The sequence below is a fragment of the Ptychodera flava genome, chromosome 3 (genome assembly GCF_041260155.1).
Source record: "Ptychodera flava strain L36383 chromosome 3, AS_Pfla_20210202, whole genome shotgun sequence".
NCBI classification, from domain to species: Eukaryota; Metazoa; Hemichordata; class Enteropneusta; family Ptychoderidae; genus Ptychodera; species Ptychodera flava.
In genome coordinates, this window is record NC_091930.1 from 4965027 (window position 1) to 4983877 (window position 18851).

General features: G+C 37.6%; 1 protein-coding gene across 1 annotated transcript in view; it reads right to left on the minus strand.

The window, feature by feature from the left end:
- LOC139130301 (transient receptor potential cation channel subfamily M member 2-like) overlaps window positions 1-8007 on the minus strand; it is a 97332-nt gene extending 89325 nt beyond the window's left edge. Inside the window, exon 1 of the mRNA XM_070696055.1 lies at window positions 7940-8007. The gene's annotated coding sequence lies outside the window, so the exon portion shown is untranslated. The remainder of the gene's footprint in view (window positions 1-7939) is intronic.
- Window positions 8008-18851: the final 10844 nt, after the last annotated feature.

Sequence of the window (18851 nt, forward strand, 5' to 3'; positions counted from 1 at the left end):
CCCATTGGCCTATGTCCAGTTTTCCCATTGGCCTATGTCCAGTTTTCTAATTGGCCTATGTCCAGTTTTCCCATTGGCCTATGTCCAGTTTTCCCATTGGCCGATGTACTTATATTCTGTTGAGATTCAAGCCTTGTTTTGAGTTGTACCATTTTGTTGAAGGTATATCAGTAAAGGAAAGTTGTATTTAATCAGTAGGGAGATGCGTAATTTTGTTAGTGATAAACATTAGTTTGTAAGTGGAGATAGAGGCACGTACAAATACTATAAGCTTTGATAATCTAGGGTTGAATTTAAAATGTCATTTAAAAAGGCCTAACACAGTGAGGACTTTGACACCTGTACCAGAATTTGGAATGGGCCAGAGCAAATATGGCGTCCAGTGATTGCACTTGAGCAGCGATACTAACTACTTATTCTTACTGCCTCATGCAATTAATTTTCTAAGTATCTTTCTTCGTGATTCATATTTGAAAGACATTCTGTGTGTGTGTGTGTGTCTAGATTCGTTGAGCAAATATTAATGTGATTGAGGGTGGGAGAAATTTTTACTGGCAAGATCGATTGCTACGGCCATGGAAGTATTATACTTCCATGCTACAGCTGTATACAGCTGTACTGCGTGAGTAGCGCCCTCAAGGAATCCATCAAATTTTGGAATGGAAAGTTTTACTTGTTGGTGTACAAGTCTAATTAGTACGCATAACACCAAAATTAAAATATCAAAAACTATAGAAGCTGATAAAAAGGATGTTAAGACTGATTAAATAACGGTAGTCAGAAGGTTTGACAAACTTTACAAATATAAATGAGAGCCTTCAGTAATAACAGGGGGGTGGGCCGGAGGAATGGGGGAGGGTCACTTTTTAGAAAACAATTAAACGGTAAGGGTCACTTTTTATGAAACTATCTTTAGGGAGGGTCACTTTTGACAGAAGCTGATTTTATGGCCAAAACTTTGATTATCAGATATTTCCTGAATAGCAAATCACCAACAAAATACATGCACATTATAGACCGCTAAAAAACCATAGTTTCATCATAGACCACAATGCATAGTGAATCGACATTTCAGTTAAATTCCAAAATCAAATTTGTTACACAACCATAGACTTGTAACCACTCTATTCTAATCAAGAAAATTAATATCAATAATCAAGAGTATACAAATGCAAAGATTTACCTATTTTTGTATTGGAAAAAACTATTCATAATTCCATCATAGACACCATAAATAGTGGTGTTCGTGAAATTCCCCCGGCCCAACTCTCCCTGTAATTACTGAAAGCTCCCAAAGTTATAAAAGTTAAGTTACTTTTTTCAATATTACAACAGATATATCGCGAATTTCTCATTTGTAGTGACCCTCGCCCATTAAAATTTTAAATGCTACGAAAAATTCATAAAAAGGGTATTCCGTTTCGACCGATTTATCTACGATAAACCCTCCGACACAAGGTATTTCTGAGTACATTGACTACTACCAATTGCAACCATTAGCTGCCAAATCAATATTATTTGTCAAAGATACAAACAGGCAGACCCTCGCATCTAATTAGTCACGACATGTAATCCCCGTCATCCTAACTTAAATTTCATCATGGCCTCGGTCCTTTCAACACTCCATAAGTCATCAAGATGTAAAGACGCCATCCCTAATATGCCAATTATATCATATCGATGCAATATTAATCTCAAAGACCTCCCAGTCCGTTCGAATATTGACACGCCGGTGAATCCAGCCCCGGTTTCACCAAATGTCAGTCTACGAGGGGTCGCAACATTTGCAAATATACATTCAATACATCACAGTTACAAAGCACGGTGAACAACAAAACATACGCAATCAGAAATGCCACCAGCTGCAACAGCAAAAAACGTCGTATACCTCCTTACATGCCAACCCTGCCTTAAACAGTATGTCGGGGAAACAAAAACATCTCACCGACTTCGTTTCAATAACCACCTCTCCTCAGTGCGTCACAAAAAAGATACCCCGGCCAACATACCTTTTAATTCTGATCAACACAGTATCAGTGATATTTTAGTAATTGGCATCATACAAGTCAATAAACAGGATGACAAACTACGCAAACATGTAGAATCACAATGGATCAAAAAAATTGACACAATGTCCCCAGCTGGCCCATCGTCGTATAAACCACGCCCTCTTCGGCGAGTCTTATCACCCAACGCCGAAAAGGCCGTGGTATCACTGGCCACGTTTAGCGTTCACGCATTGCTGCAAGGCTCTATGATAGTCGAGGAAAACCTACGAGCCAATCAGATTGCCCGTTACAGAGCTGACCTTGGTGCTTACCACACAGCGTTCACTGTCGGCGAAGAGCGCGCAATGTGTAAATGTTTAATGTTTTTGGACTCAACCGCTCTATTCACACCAACAAGACGCCATTGATAATTATTTTACAAGGAAAAGATGGGTTTCTTTGCACAAGGACCAGCGGTGCGGTGGCAAGTCTGTATGCTACCAGGCATGGCAGGCCGTCCGGCCCATCGTGTTTCACGGGCGTTATATCGAAGGTATCGCATAAGTAGAGCAGCTGGCCCCACGCCTCGCTATGCACTGTGTCCGACCCAGACGTAGAACAACACCGCTGTGTAAAACCCGTTGGTCAAAACTATTGATCATAAATTACTTTACCACAAGTTATGTATAAACGTTTATGTATCGATCTCTTCATTAAGGTTCACACTGAAAGCTTTCTTATCGTGCTGTGGGTATACATGGAGCTAGAAACGTATGAATGGCATATTGCATTATTGATTGGGCCCTTTCATTCGAGCTGGTGCTCCGCGATACAAATCACAAATGTACGCTAGGCTCCCGATCGTCTCAACACTGCCGAAATCACAGATCTCGGGAAATTGCGTAGTTGTTCAAGTCCGATTATGTTTCATTAATTCATCACAAAAGTTACGCTTACAACGGAATCAAACCAAGAGAGGTTTAGTTTGTTCCATGGGTTGCAGTTCAGCGGGGTACGAACACGTATAAGCTTATGCTGGTGACAATTTTCGGACAGAGTATAGTGAATTTCGCCCAAAGCCGTTTCACAAATAACGTGCAGTACGAAATCTTATTACCATACCCTTCGAAACTTTATTGTGTTTATCCTAACACTGTTAACAGGACGGAAGTCTGGGAAGTGGTATTTGGGGGGTCAAAGTTGCCAAATTGTTGACTCCATAGTGAGTGCGTAGTAATCGGACGTCGTATTTGGAATGTGAATATTGGCTAAATATTGATATTTTGAAACTTCAAACCATCGATTTTCAATTTCGATGTCTTGAGAAAACTGTTTGTAAAAATTTTGTGATAAATTAGTTACGTTCAACCCATGGACGACGCAACTATATTTCGACGTGTATGGTGCTTACATCGGATATGGGCTGTCTCTGTGTGTTGCTTTAGATCGTAAGTTTTATAGCGCCCGAATAGCTTCTACCGAAAAAAACTAACTATTCAAAACGGGACAGCAGCGTCACCTGACTTAATATGCGGTATCATGACTTGTTAAACGCTATCAATACGGAGCAAAGTGAGTACAACGAACAGCATGTCTTTGAATGTCCGAACCGAGATCGTCCGAAAATAGTCACACTGAGTGTACGGGGACGACCTTGCAGTGGGACCGGGCCGGGTAGCGGTAGGGTTCGTTGATGGCCGTAGTCTGTGTACCTATCGAAGCCATAGTATTCACATGGTGTCGCCGTTGCTCTCGATCATGACAGAAAAACAGTCAAAATTTTGAAAGCTGTCGGATTTAATGCAACATATATCGGAAGAGGTGCTACAGAACCAGAGGATCTAGATCTCAGGCCCTGAAAGCTCGATTGTGTACACACAGACAATGAGGAGCTTACGACCCGACATGACTTTGTAAAACGTATTCGTGATTGGCTAATTCTGATGATATGTTCTCATGAATAATTAATTAACCCCATTCATACTTCCGCAGAATCCCGGCGTAATATGCCAGAGCTTGATTTTTGCGAAGGTCACCGGAGCGGAAATTATTGCTCTGGCCTGCGAGAATGCAGCTGGCCTAAATATTCGCCCAAAATTTACATAGGCTTCAATAGGGCGCCCACATATCAGCTTTTGAGTGTTTAAATGGACCACCCTGGACTTCAGCGCGCCACTTTCCAGCTCACAGCCTCGAGATTAGTCTCTCCCCTGTCATTTATGTACATCTACAGATATTTAGATTCTTGTAATTCCACATTGCTCGTTTTATATACAATTCAACCATTGTAATTTTTATGTTCGTACTTTTCATTGTAGAAAACACCGGTAGAAGCTCTAAGTTTAGAGCGAAATGTTGTGTTTGAGGTATAATAAATACGTTTGGAACCTAACAACCAGGTGTTGTAGTGTGTGTCAACCTAAGTTTCTTCTATCTAAACCCTTCTCCCCGCTCCACTGGGGATCACCTGCCTGATTTCTGCAGTTTCTCATATATATATATATTATATATATATATATATATATATATATATATATATATATATATATATATATATATATATATATATATATATATATATATATATATATCGAAGTATACAGATGTCCTCGAAGGAAATTACAGTGCTCAATGCAAAAAGCAGAGCGTTATAAATAAACAGATTACTTCAAGTACAAAGTAATGAAATCTATTACTTAAGTTTCATGCATCTTGCAATCTTGCAAGATGCATGAAACTTTAGTAAAAGATTTCATTACTTTGTACTTGAAGTAATCTGTTTATATATATATATATATATATATATATATATATATATATACAAAAACATCTCATATATATACAAAAATAAGATGGCTTTTTGTGTTTATTGTCTATGCGTTTCAATGGTTTGATTCGGAATTGCAGGTGGTTTGTACTAGCATGCATAAGCCACAATTTTTATATTTTGGTGATTTATCACTACCGATTTTTGATATTTTAATTATTACTATTCATAAAAGTGTTGTGATATTTTATCAGCAAATGAAATAGAAGTGTGGCCGGTAATATAATTAGCATAAATACAATATGAATCGTGTGAGTTTACGAGAATTAGTGCACTGCAAGAACAATAGGTCATACCACCTAGAGTGGTTTACTCATAAAGGTGGGGTGATATCTTATCAACCAATGAAAAAGAAGTGTGGCCGAAAAGATAATTTCCATTAATACAATTGGAATCGTGTGAGTTTACGAGAATTTGTGCACTGCAAGGACAAAAGTTCATATCACCTAGAGTGGTATACAGAAAAAAGTGGGGTGATATCTTATCAACCAATGAAAAAGTAGTGTGGCCGATACCATAATTTGCATAAATACAATAGGAATCGTGTGCGTTTTACGGGAATCAATGCACTACAAGAACAATTGGTCATATGACCTAGAGTCGTGTAAGGTCGAACTGAACAACCCAGCGGCGGCTGTTGGGGAAAAGTCCAGAATTTATCTATCCATATCGAGATCCGCAGAGGTTAAGCTCGCAAGTTTGTAAGGTTAAAGACCAATTACAACATGTAGGAGATTTAAAACCGTATCAAAAATCTGTCATAAAATTGAGTGAAATACGCACATTTGAGATCAAAACGACTTAAAGAACTTCGATCCACTCAATATGGCGCTTACGACAGTGTCACAAACGGTGGGGTACAACACATGACACAAAGACGAAATCAAGCCACGACAGATTGCCACTTGCAATCAGATGCTGACATTTACTATATCGCTAGAGAGACACCCCTCGAGTATCTTATAGTAATCAACAACAATAAACAACGTAATCTAAAGAATTGCAAAGGCGCAAAAGAGAGATTAAGCCAGTTAGCAATATTACAAATTGGCGATGATTTGATGATAGGGATAAAAATCGCTATTTTGGAATAGCATAACATTTGAAAACATCGATATCGTAAAGGACAGCGTGAATATTTGATAAAATTGCATAAACACGTGCACGATACTATAGAAGAATAAACGCTTCATGAAGCAGCTTTGCAAAGTTCTAAGTTGAATCCAGTAACAATTACAGTTTTCCCACATTTAGGGTCCGACTTCAATGAAAGTAAAGATGCACGACATTTCTGTTTTGGTGATTTTATTACCCGGTATTTTAGAAATCACCCCTTTCATATGTTAATACTCTGAACTTGTATACAAATGAGGCATCTCTCTTTGAAGTACTGATTACGGACAACGTGTTGTTGTATTTTGTTGTTATTTAATGAGATACGCGTTAAGGGGTTATGGTTGTTTGTTCTCCCCTCTATTTGCTAGTTATGCCAGCCTTAAGTAAAAGCGACAGAAGACTGTTTTAGAAAATCTGTTGTTATTATAAGGGGCTTGAATTCTTACTTTTCCGTAAGGTGTTGCTAAAACTACCCTGTACAGTCGGCATTTCTTTTAACAAGCATCATCGACCTCAAGTTCACACGATTTCGAAAACCATTAAGTTTTGAATGCCATATGCCGAGATTTTTGTTTAAGGAATTAGATGGCTATGTCATTATCAGCTTTATCTAAAAGTAAATCGGCCAATGCAACCTGATAAACATTTCTATTTTGAAAACAAAGGCTATCGCAATGTAAATACTCAATGTAAACAGCGACTAATGTGACAGCAAAAATTGAGGACTGGCCCTTTAAACGAGACGACGAATCATCATAATAAATGATTAAATAAATGAACCCATTGTTCCTGTTGAATTGTTTAGAGACAGCCAATCAGATAAAGAATAGCCCCAGTTCCAGTTTAGTTGCTGCCAATAACGATAATATCTGATAATGAGTCAGATATAATCTTCCGCGCCGCTGTAAATTTCCAACAAAATTGTTTCCAGAAATTTAACACCACAGATGATTCTTCTGATTCAGCATAATGGATTACCAAAGGGAATTGAAATCTGCATGAGCTTCCTCGACGAAAATTTGAGGTTTGGCCATCAACCATTCTAGATGGCCCAGTCCATCCTACGTTGCCACATGCCTACAATGTCAAAGTAATATTTGCTTTGAAAAGCACCAGGAACGATGATTCGTTAATTTTGTTTTTACCTCCATGGTCGAACTTACCCTGTAGTAAGAAGAGAGACTCGAACTTTGTCACTCAAAGCATAGACAAAAGACGGAAAACCGATGCAAAACTTTTAGAATTACTATTGATAAATCTTGTTTCCGAAAGTACACTGTTTCCGACTCTTACTAAATCTTATAGTAGGGTGGGTTTAATTGTTAGAGTAATGTTAAAGAGTCGTCCCTCTGCAAAAAATATCATTTTTCTTGCAGCATCGACTGAGGGACAATAATATGCAAACATTCCGGAGTTGAAAGTAGGCAATAGCTACTTTCAAATGGAAATGGCAGGCATTGTTTTGTTGATAGTCCCTCCACCACGATTTGCAAACCACATCCCAGTACAAGGTCAACCCTTGATATGGATCGGTTTCAGAATTCATCTTCCTGTTTTTGTCATCATCGAGAAGTTCACATTTGCCTTGGCAAGCACCAATAACTTAACTTGGATGAGTTGGTGATTTCTAGCATTGAAATGTTGTAAATATTCTTGAATGTGCTAACGCAAACAAATCAGTTTTAAACTGAGAAACATTTGAACACTCTAGTTTGCAGTTTGGTTCCAATTCTTGGGAGGGTGATTTTAATAAGCTGCAATTTTGTAAGTTCCTATTCTTGTTACGTGTAAGTGCTGTATACACAAAATTTGAATCAATTCAAAGTATTAAGAAGGCAACATGGTCTCAATTTCGGTAGGATATTGCACGACCGTTAAAACGAATTGATGCAATACGAGTTGATTTAGTTTAACATAATAAACAGCAACTGTTCATGGGTACAGTTGGCAAACTGTCTTGTGAAGCCATGGTAAAATTGCTCAGCACTAAATTATAAGATGTACATACCACAAACAGTAAGCAGGAAAAATAACGTCAGACTCGGAGCCGTCTCGTTAGAATCTTAGGTGTTGTCGTGACGATGTCTCAGCGAAATTCGCGTTTCAAGGTCTCTTATATCGTGTATGTGGTGCATGCGCAACTCGAGCGATTTTAATTTCCATTTGGGGTCACAAAAAGGTCTCCGGGAACTTTGTTAGGTCGACATAAACAAATATCATAATTTCATTATGAATTTACGAGTGAAAAACAAAGTGATTTCGAAACGCCTTGACAAAAAGATATACCACTGTATCACATGAACTGGCCCGTATCTCCACCTGTGTGACGTACACCAGCACAGATAAGAAATCCATATTACCCCTGTTGTACGTCATCAACCGGAACTTTTTTCCTGCAATGGTACCGTTCGTACATGCACGTCGCAACACAGACCGATTTGTCGTGATCGATGCCGTGCTCATGGAATTTTGACAAAAAGGTGACCCGATAAATCCAGATATGGAAACATAGAAGGCATGTCCAACGAAATTCCAAGTCGCTAAAGCTTTAGCTATTCCAAGAATCGAATGAGGATACCATCGATCATTTGGTTCAGTAACGTCACTGCTCCAGTCGTAAGGCTCAATGTGGACGTCGCGTCGTCGTACCTGGCGATCGCCAAGCGACGTCGTACCTGGCGATCCCGGTTGGCGATAAACCCTAAAGATACACCTCAACGAAAGTTCAACTTAATAAATGAGTACCGTATAATCTTCGGAAAGCGACATAGAAGGCACAAGCATAAAGTCATTCGACGAACAACGATAAATTTCCTTCATCACACAATTTATTCCGTCGTTTCTCGATCGAGATCAAACCTGCAGCGGAAGGCTGTAGTGAAGACATATAGGCCTAAAGTTGTCGACCTGTAGCCCTAACTCTGCAGTGCAGCGCTGAAGAATCCGATTTATTTCGAAAGTTGACTCGGACAACACTCACAACAGAACAGAGTTCCCATCAAGTAACAAAATTGAGATGTACCTACGGGCGATACGTGTCATAGCAAACATCAAAGTCCTTAACACGAAAACATTGACGACTGAGATGGCCACCGGCGGCGCGGCGGAGACCGGTGACGTACTGCAATGCCCACAACAACAAGCGTACACTCTGTGTGTCATCGATCTGAATCTTTGGGCTCGCCAAGGTCGTAAACTGATGATATTTTAAAAGCCACAGCATCTCTAAGAATGATAACTACTGTTTCGATAGTGTCACTGTATTAACTTCTTAAATATAATTGTAAATATTCTAAATAACTCAAAATACTATGGCTATCCGTCGGTAGCACGGTACGGTGAAAGCTATGATGGCAGACTTGCCTTGGCATCGCTCCAGCGCGAGACAATGATTGACACGCGCACGTGACCGAATCCGGATGTCTGATTGGTGGAGATACCTTTCGCTGTAGCGAAATTTCAGCTTAATCGGATTTATGAATGAAAGTATACCTGTAAACATTTGCACATCTCCTGGGTGACGGGCCGCTTTACTCGTTAAATGAAAGTAATCCGCGTAAATAAAACACAAAATCGCGATAAAAATCATGCAATTTGTTAAAATAATTTTGGTCCATCCACATCAAAGAAAAATAAGAAGACTGTTCATGTGATAAATATATAATCCCATGGAATTTTTCTCTGTTTGACGTCATCGTATACTCGTGTTTTTCGCGGAGCCGCACAACTTCTCGCCTTCGGCTCGAAGTTGTACGGCGCCGCGAAAAACACTCGTATACGATGACGTCAAACAGAGAAAAATACCATGGGATTATATATAAGTATTGCTAGTCGAGTTTTACAATTTATACTCGGCACCTGACTAAAAATGCAAACAACTTCAAAATGCAACGAGTGGAAAGTAGATCACCCCAGGGTTGTACCAAGAAAGTTGTAGGTTGCAAAATATCATAGGTTTAAACAATTCAATAACAGAATTATAAAACAGAAATGAAATAATTTTCTTAGAAAACGTTGCCAACCACTAAAGATGTCAAGACGTTTCATATCAGCTAGAATATAATTCCACAGTGGATTGATGTCTGATACATTCAAGGATTCATATCTTGATAATTTCGCCTGTTATGACGTGATATCAAGTTTTCCTGACGCAGATATTGTCCAAGCTGGATCAGTCATTTCTCCCTAATATGCTTTTGATTCTGCAAACTCCTCCAAAGTACAAGTTTAGTGCATTTGCTGCATGCTAAATCGAGGTCCACCTGATTAGTTAGTAAAGTAATTTATTGATTCCACGTCGATTGTAAATATCCTGTAAAGAAATATCACACAGTTGCAGATGAGAGGTTGAGGGTCTTCGAATGGTTGTAAATGATCGACGAAGGATGCAAAACAGTATGTTAATTATATGATAAAATATGTTCGGGCAAATTTCTCCGCGCCAGCTCTGACACCAGGGCCGTGTGGGATTGACTTACATTCAATTTCACTTCCACCTTTTATGCTTAATTGCGTGGTCAACTGTGTGTAACGAAACTCATGATAACCTTTACTTAAAGCGGTTGTCCAGGATCCAGGATGTTTTTTTTAACCTGTTCACCGTTTCATTAACCACATATCTTGAAAAAAATGGCGCACTATCCCTCCACCAACTGTCTGAAAATGCAGCCACATTATTCGGGACGGGGCTTGATAAGGTAAACAACAAAAGAACATCTTTCTCCGTAAATTGTGTGCATGTTTATTGACATGTCATTCTCAACAACTGAATAACAACATTCTTCGTTTTCTGTGATGTCATTTTAGACTATATCGACACTGAGGCCATGTTACCTCAAACAGACTTCAAAGTTTTGATGTTTGAAGTTTTGTGTGTTCTGCACTTACATGCAACAAGTATAATGGGTGACGAAATTGCTGCACTGTAATTACCCTAAAAAGGATATGAAATCAAACGGGAAATAATCCAAGTTAATTAAGTTGTTTACCTCTCAATGAAGACTAAGAAAATAGGGAAGACCAATCGATATCAAACACCTGTACTTGGGGTTATTCACTCCTTAATCTACTTTTCAAGATCAAACTAAGATGATGGAACTGTAACTTAATTATCACTGCCAAGGTAAACTCATTCGTATAGTTCATTACTTACGTGTACGTGAATAAATGTGAAAGTGTTCATCGAAGGGTGTGTCTTGAGTCTTGGAAATTGGTCGGGGTTCTGTAAATTGCCCTATTTCGAGCAAACATCTTTTACTTAACCGAAATTGCGATGAATTACTTCTAAAGTGATCATTCATTTCAAAATGAAATACAGTGTTAAATATATATATATATATATATATATATATATATATATATATATATATATATATATATATATATATATATATATATATATATATATATATATATATATATATATATTAATGTTTATATGTATATATGTTTGTGTATATATAATATATATGTATATATATAATATATGTGTGTATGTGTCTGTGTCTGTGTGTCTGTGTCTGTGGCTGTGTCTGTTTGTATCTGTCTCTCTGTGTCTGTGTATTGAGACTATATTCTATAGGCAACAATAATGGAATTAAGCTGTAGGAATGTAGATGTTTCAGGTGAAAGAATGTTAAGCGACAACTGCACTTACAATATACATGATATACATAAAGTGAAAAGGAAATCAAAATGAAATGTGAATTAGATAAACTTTAACAAAGACATGGGAGATTATCTTAAGGTAGAACGCACCTCGGGGACAGACATTCGGACTCTCAAACAGGGATGGCGACCATTTTGAATTTCTAATATCGGTAAATCTTGGGTAATTTGTTTCTCTAGTACCAAAATTTGCACGGTGACCCCCTATTTTTAATCTTGATTTTGAAAGAGAATTATTGAACGATTCCTTGAGGAAAGTTAGAGCAAAAGTTTAAGTCTTTCACTTTCGAGGTGCATACTACCTTAAAGTACAATAAAAATAGGATATGTGAAAGCAGCCAAAGCTTAACTTTACGTTTGTGTGTTTGTACCATAAACCTTAAAAAAGTAGAATTACAATAGCCTTTGACTATTTATGTATTTCTCTCGTGGTTAATTTCCACGCTATTTGTTATTGCTGTTATCCGTATTTGCTTTTTTTTACAGCTGACACAAATAATGTTCCGTCCATCCGTTAGAACTGATAACGTTTTTCCATTCTTCTATTGAAAACCTTTTCAAAACCCTAACTGTCGAAAACTTGCTCTCTACTTTTAACAGTCGCAAAATTTCATTACTTTCTTAATGGCCCATATCTATTTACACATTAACATGTGAAAACGCAGCTGGTAGGGGAAAGTTTACCGAAACGTACTGTCTATAGCTTACAAGTGCCACGGTCCCACTATAGTGGCCTCAAAGTTAATCAACAATCGACCTAGATTCAGTAAATAAACAAAATAGCGGTCGGGCTATCTGCTTTGTTAAAGGCACACCAGCTGCAACTATTGACATTAGTTTCATGATAATAATTTACATTAAAATTAGCTCATAGAAATGTTCTTACTCAGAAATGAAAGACAAGTAATAAACGGGTGCCGCACCCTCATTCCACACTGTAAAAATAGCGGACGCTTGACGCGTCTTTACGCGTTCAAAATGTAGATGTCGGTGTTCAAATTTGAACGGCTAGTGTTCATATTGTTAACACTAGTGTTCATATTATTAACACTGATGTTCAAAACCTGAACACGGAGTGTTAACAACCATCTCCTTCAAGTGTTCAAAAACTCAGCATTACAGAAATTTTACAATGCTGTGAAACAATTAACAATCTTTAGTGTTTTTCACTTTTCTATGGCTAAATTAAATTTATTACTGCCTCGCTGTCCGGCAAACGTACACGGATTTTGAAGTAACGAATTTGCCACTAAGTGAAAAATATCTCCGGTCTAAAATTGCTGAAAGCAAGTTTTTTCTCAAAAGGGCAGTATACAAATTAATTTTACACGTTTATTACGGGTTAAAATTTTGAAATTTTGAAAAGAAAATCAGATAACCACCATGAACGTTTTAATTTTAACATTGGCGTGCAAGAGGCGTTCTACTTCTAAACACTTGGTGTTCAAGTGTGGTGCCTTTTCTTATCCCGTCATGCATCAAAACGGAAGTTGCGACATTTTCTTGTAAACGCACGCCGAAGTCGTGATCGTGCGGAAGCAAGACCAGAAAGGGTAAGTTTTCTCTCCAAAATTGTAAAAGGTGATAAATTTTGAAGCATCTGTATCATTATCCTTTGAAATTATTTGTATAGTACTTGGGAATAGCTAATTTACGTGAAAGAAACCTTTTTTCTTTCAGTGGCTGGTATACCATACACTAGCTGTGAATATGCATCGGTGTTTTGGGCCATGGCGTATCGATCGCACTCGGGTCAAGCGTCATCACCACATTACTGTGGCGATGACCCTTGACCCGAGCGCGATCGATATGCCACATTACCGCTGCGTAATCACAGCTAACACATGTCTTTTAGTAATCACAATCGCATGTAAAACATTAGTTAAACATCGCAGAGTGTACATTCTATTGTTTCAGCATATGAGAGTTGGCTTTTTTTTACTTTTCATCAGTTGATGACAAGAAGAAGCCAATAGTTTGTAACAGTATCGAAAAGAGGCACTGTATACCAAAGTCACCCCTGTTCCTTAACCTAATAAGGTTACCTTGTCTTTCATTTAAAGTCTCATGTCGCCATATTACCTATTGTTGCATTATTTTCAGGATGTGAAAAGTTGGATTTAACTGAAAATCGAAGAGTTGTTACAGAAGCTGGTGATACAGATAATGAAGAAGATGAGTGTACAGGTAGCTGTCTGGTAACAAGCTGTCAGTTCATCTCTAATGTAGGTCACTAAGTCAATTTTGATAAGTTTCTGTATTTTTGTTCTGACTTAATCTAAACTTTGATTGACCTGGTAATCGAAGAGTTATTACACAAGCTGATGGTATAGAAATTGAAGAAGATGAGTGTACAGGTAGCTGCCTGGAAACATGCTTGAGAACCTCAGTTCATCTCTAATGTAGAGTAACTTTCGAGGGTAAGTAACTGAATTCATTGTTTGTTTCTGTATTTTTGGTCTGAATTTATCTAAACTTTGGTAGAATGCTATGATCAACTAAATATTACTGAGAAAATAAGGTTTCAAATACGTGTAGTCTCTATGTACACTCTGAATTTCTGAATTTTCTGAAATTTTCACTCTGAATTTTCTGTCGCTTTCTGCTTCAATTCTTCATTCCACCCTTGCATCTGATGAAGGAGACTTCACGTCTTTAAAGACTTATGCTCCAGTAACATTTAGTTGATCATAGCCTACCAAATCTTACATTATTTTGTATTGTAGATGAGCACGTCTTTTGATCTCGATTTATTACTGTGTTTAGCTTTGCTGTTAGCGACGCAGAGCTGGTGAATGTGTGGCATCGTCCTCAGATTTTTACATCCCAAGCTTTTTCTTCAAAACGGCCAGTACGATTTCTTTAATATTTATCTTTGTTTAAAGATATTACAAACAAACAAACCTTTTCGTTCATGAAGGACTTTGTTGGACAAGGAAATAGGTTTTACACTGCCAAGGACCCACTTTACCCACTTTCTGCATGTTGTGCCTTACTGTGACATTTGGTGACAACTTGACATGTTGTGTTACTTTAGTGTCGACAACTATGTACCATGTGCATCAGAGAAGCCTTGACTAACTTTTTTCCAAGTTTACAATTGTCTATACAAGAAGAAATGTCTTAAACCATCTTACAAAACGGAGTAAACATTTCATACGAATACGTGTTTTCAACACAATAAGCAAGCCAAATTTTGAGCTTTTTCAAAACATATATTTTGTACGTTTTTACAAATATGAAAATATAACGTAATCCACAATATTTAAGTAAAACCAACACGATTGGAACTAATTTGGGTAAATTGGATGGTGAAGTGATGTCTTTAAAATCTACAAATGTAAGCTCATCTGCCTTTCTTTTTACTTTACATACTTGTTTTTAATGAGTAAATTGTAATATTGAGACATTCAGCTATAGGGCACTTAACATGTTTGAGAAATTTGAAAAATATGAATATCCAATTATCCCAAATTAGTTCCTGTTTTTTCATTACTTTGTTCATATTTTTTGAAAACGATCGACAGTGTTTATAAGGACTTTCTTTTGTTTATGTTTTGATTGGAAGGTGTTAACACCGTTGGCGTTTGCCTCTGACCAACTTTACAAAGTGGCCATTTTTATTTTCCCATTTTACACTAACTAATTGTATTTACTCAAGGAATTTTTGTGTAATTTTAGAATAAAATAATTTTACTGAATATCAGTGGTCCGTTTTGTTATTTCCAGGCTTGAACACCCCCTGAACGCCCAAAATTAAAGGTGTTCAACAAGTGCATATCATGTGTTCTATCCTTTAACACACTTATCGTTGAACGGCGTCCATGCGTTCAAAAAGTGTTACAGCCCTTTGAATGCGTAAATGTGTTCAATTTTTTGAACACATTTCATGTGCAACGTGTGTTCAGATATGGAACACCATGGTGTTCAATATAATGTCTGATGAACACATAGTGTTCAAAATCTGCACACGTGTGTTCAAAAATTGAACGTTGGTTGAACACGTAGTGTTAAATTTCTGAACGTCTAGACGCGTTCAAAAAGTGTTACAAAAAGGCGTTTAATTGGTGTTCTATCCTTGAACACTTAACTTTACAGTGCAGCCCCGCGCCCACACAAAAATTGACCAAATTGGGATTGTGGCCCGTCAACCAATTCTATTGTTCTCGATGTTTTTCCTCAGATAATGGGTTAGTCCGATGTACTTGACAGCTTTTGGGAAACTTGTACCTTGTTGGTCTACAAGGCTCTTCCGATAATTTTGTATCGCCCCCTGTACTGTGTTTTAGTGATTTAACAGTTGCCAAATAAATTACAGAAAAAGGAAGGCCAACAAAAAAAAAACTTAAAAAGGATAAAATTAGATGACAAAAACAGAAAAATCAAACAAACAGAAAAAAGTCGCACCCGAAAGGAAATGGCCCGAAAAATATAATAGAGGCTACCAAAATTTAATTTTCGTGAATCACACATAGAATTGTGAGATCTGAACAAAGGCCTGAAATCCATTCAAACACCAAATTGTCCAAGCAGAAAATATCTCAACGGCTTCATACGAAAAATTAGACTCCGGAAAATTATGAAGCACACACATTTCAAACAACTTAGTTTAAATAAAACTGGACACAAATAACGTCATACAAAACAGAACTCGAAAACGATCTCGACGGAACAAAACAAACAATTGTTAATCATCCCGTCAATAACCGGAAACGAAACATATCACGCACTGAAAAAATAGTAGAATGGCCCCAGTCGCCTGGCTTTCTCGGCAGCTGAGTTACAGACTGGGCCAAGGCGCTAACCCAACGATCTACAAAACAGCCTACCATTTAGTGCGACAGTCTGCTGAAGTTAAGTCCTTCAATTTACACTGTTTTGATAAAAAGATATGCCCTTGGACTTGGAGCAAGTCTAAAACAATACCGTTCTAAATACTATCCGAAAATAAACAAATAAGGGCCAAACCATTCCACAAGGGTACAGACATTGCCATCGACACAAAAGATTTCATAATATAAGGCGAAAGACAGCTAAGCAACGAAAAATACTACAGACAACTAATAGAGAACAACTTTACTCTCGCAATATAAACATGGAAGTACACAATCTGGCTTCAGAATTGTACAAAAAAGAGTACATTGATCGCTATACATACAAATTCATGGACTTTGATCCTACAAATAAAACTACACGAACACCACACTGGTATCTATTACCTAAAGTACATAAAACTCCCCCGCGCGGTGCATCATATGCAGAAAGACCAACCATTAGTGGTTGTTCAAGTCCTACACATAACACACTGATTTTATTGACTACTACATTAAACCGATCGTTGTCATACAAAAAATATACATACGAGATTTAACGGAAAACTAGCCTGGATCTAGCCTAGACCCTATCCGTCGCTTTCGACGAAGGCCGAAAGTGACGAATATATAGGGTCATGGCGGAAAACAAAAACTGTACGAGTTCCGAACAATACAATTCTCATCACACTTGACGTTGTTTCTATGTACAAAAAAACTATGCACGATGAAGCAATGAAACTTGTCGGCAAAGCCTTACATGAAACACAAAACGTTTACGAAATAAAAAAAACCATACTCAAAGGGAACTATCAACAAATCTGCGGATACTCATTGGTCTCCCCAACATCCCCATAAATAGCCGGCATTATATCATACGATCTAGAAAGGAAAATCATCAAACAGAACGAGACACAAATAGCTCTCTGGTACAGATTCAGAGACGACATTTTCATAATCTTTTATGGAACACAACATGAACTAGTCGAATATATTGCAAAATCAATAAACTACACCCGACATTCGAATTTTCGTGTGAAAGTTCCAATCGATCCACAAGAGGAAACATTTCTTGATATAGTCACTTTCAAAGGCCAGAAATATAACAGAAAACACATTCTTGACACCAGAACACGCACAGAAACAACAGATAAATTCCCATTCCTACACAAAGATTCGTGTCACCCCACAGCCACGTGATGTCGTAAATAAGTAATAAGGTTGAGAGTGGTCGACGACAGTGGCGTTGTTGGGTGGAAACCGTGTAGTTGGAACAGCCGATCGTTTGCAAAGACAGCCAAAAGGTGCCAAGCACATCTTCCATTAAAGTAGTAAAGTAAACTATGCATAACTAATAGACGGGGTACAGAACGTCGTTTCGGGACAAATCAATGGTTTGCACCCCGTCACGTTCTGTTAGGTTGCACGGCTGTCATGATATATGGCCACCTCCATGCAACTACATACATGATAAATAGCGGAAATGGTGCATGTGCACATTAGAATCTTTACAAATACAACATGGTGCAACGCACTGAAAGAACGGGAAAGGGATTCACTCCACTTTGACAAAAAATCTCCGTTTTTCACATAGTATGGCATAATTTCAAAAATGGCGGGAAATTTAAAATGAACAAAAATGTGTTTAATTTCTTGCCTGTTCAGCAACAGGCATGGTGTTGCTGAGGCATAGTTAATGACTTATCGCTCAATTTGTAGATTGCAATGAATATCTGAGGAAATTGGAGGTACCCTGAGGTTGGACAAATTTCGCAGAGTTGCAGCTCATGGGCCTTTAATCCTATGGTTTTTTTTTCATTTTCTGAAGAGGAAATATTACGATTCAAGATTGGGAAAAAATTGAAACATCATGGCCACGTGGCGGCCATACTTGATCATTTTGATAACAAGCTGACGTGCATATTAATGATAAAGACACATTGTCTTTTACCAACTTTGAAAGAATTTTGCTCGGGCATCTCCGAGAATAGCTTGAAGACTGATAAAGGGATTATCGGATGAAAGCATAACGGAGACAAACGCGAGCTAGCACTATAGGGGATGATCAAAGCCTTAGGTACTCATTGGGCTTCGTCCGCGATGAATCATAATACACCCCTAGGCAAAATTAATAGAAACAAACTGTAATGTAAATACTAGGTGCAAATAAGAACGTAAATCAAACGATCAAAAAATAATAATTAAAAGGACAAAAAAAGTGAACGACAAAAGGTTATAAAATTTAAAGTGGAACGACGTTAACAAGTGAATTTACTTGTAAAACTTTATGTATACTATAATAATTGAAGTGAACTTTGGTAAATTGTATTAAAATTGTACGTTAGTAATCATAGAATCTGTTTTCTGTATAGTTTATGGCCAAGGCAACACAGTTAAAGTATTCATATATTAACACTTGTTTTTGCATCACCATTCCAGTAT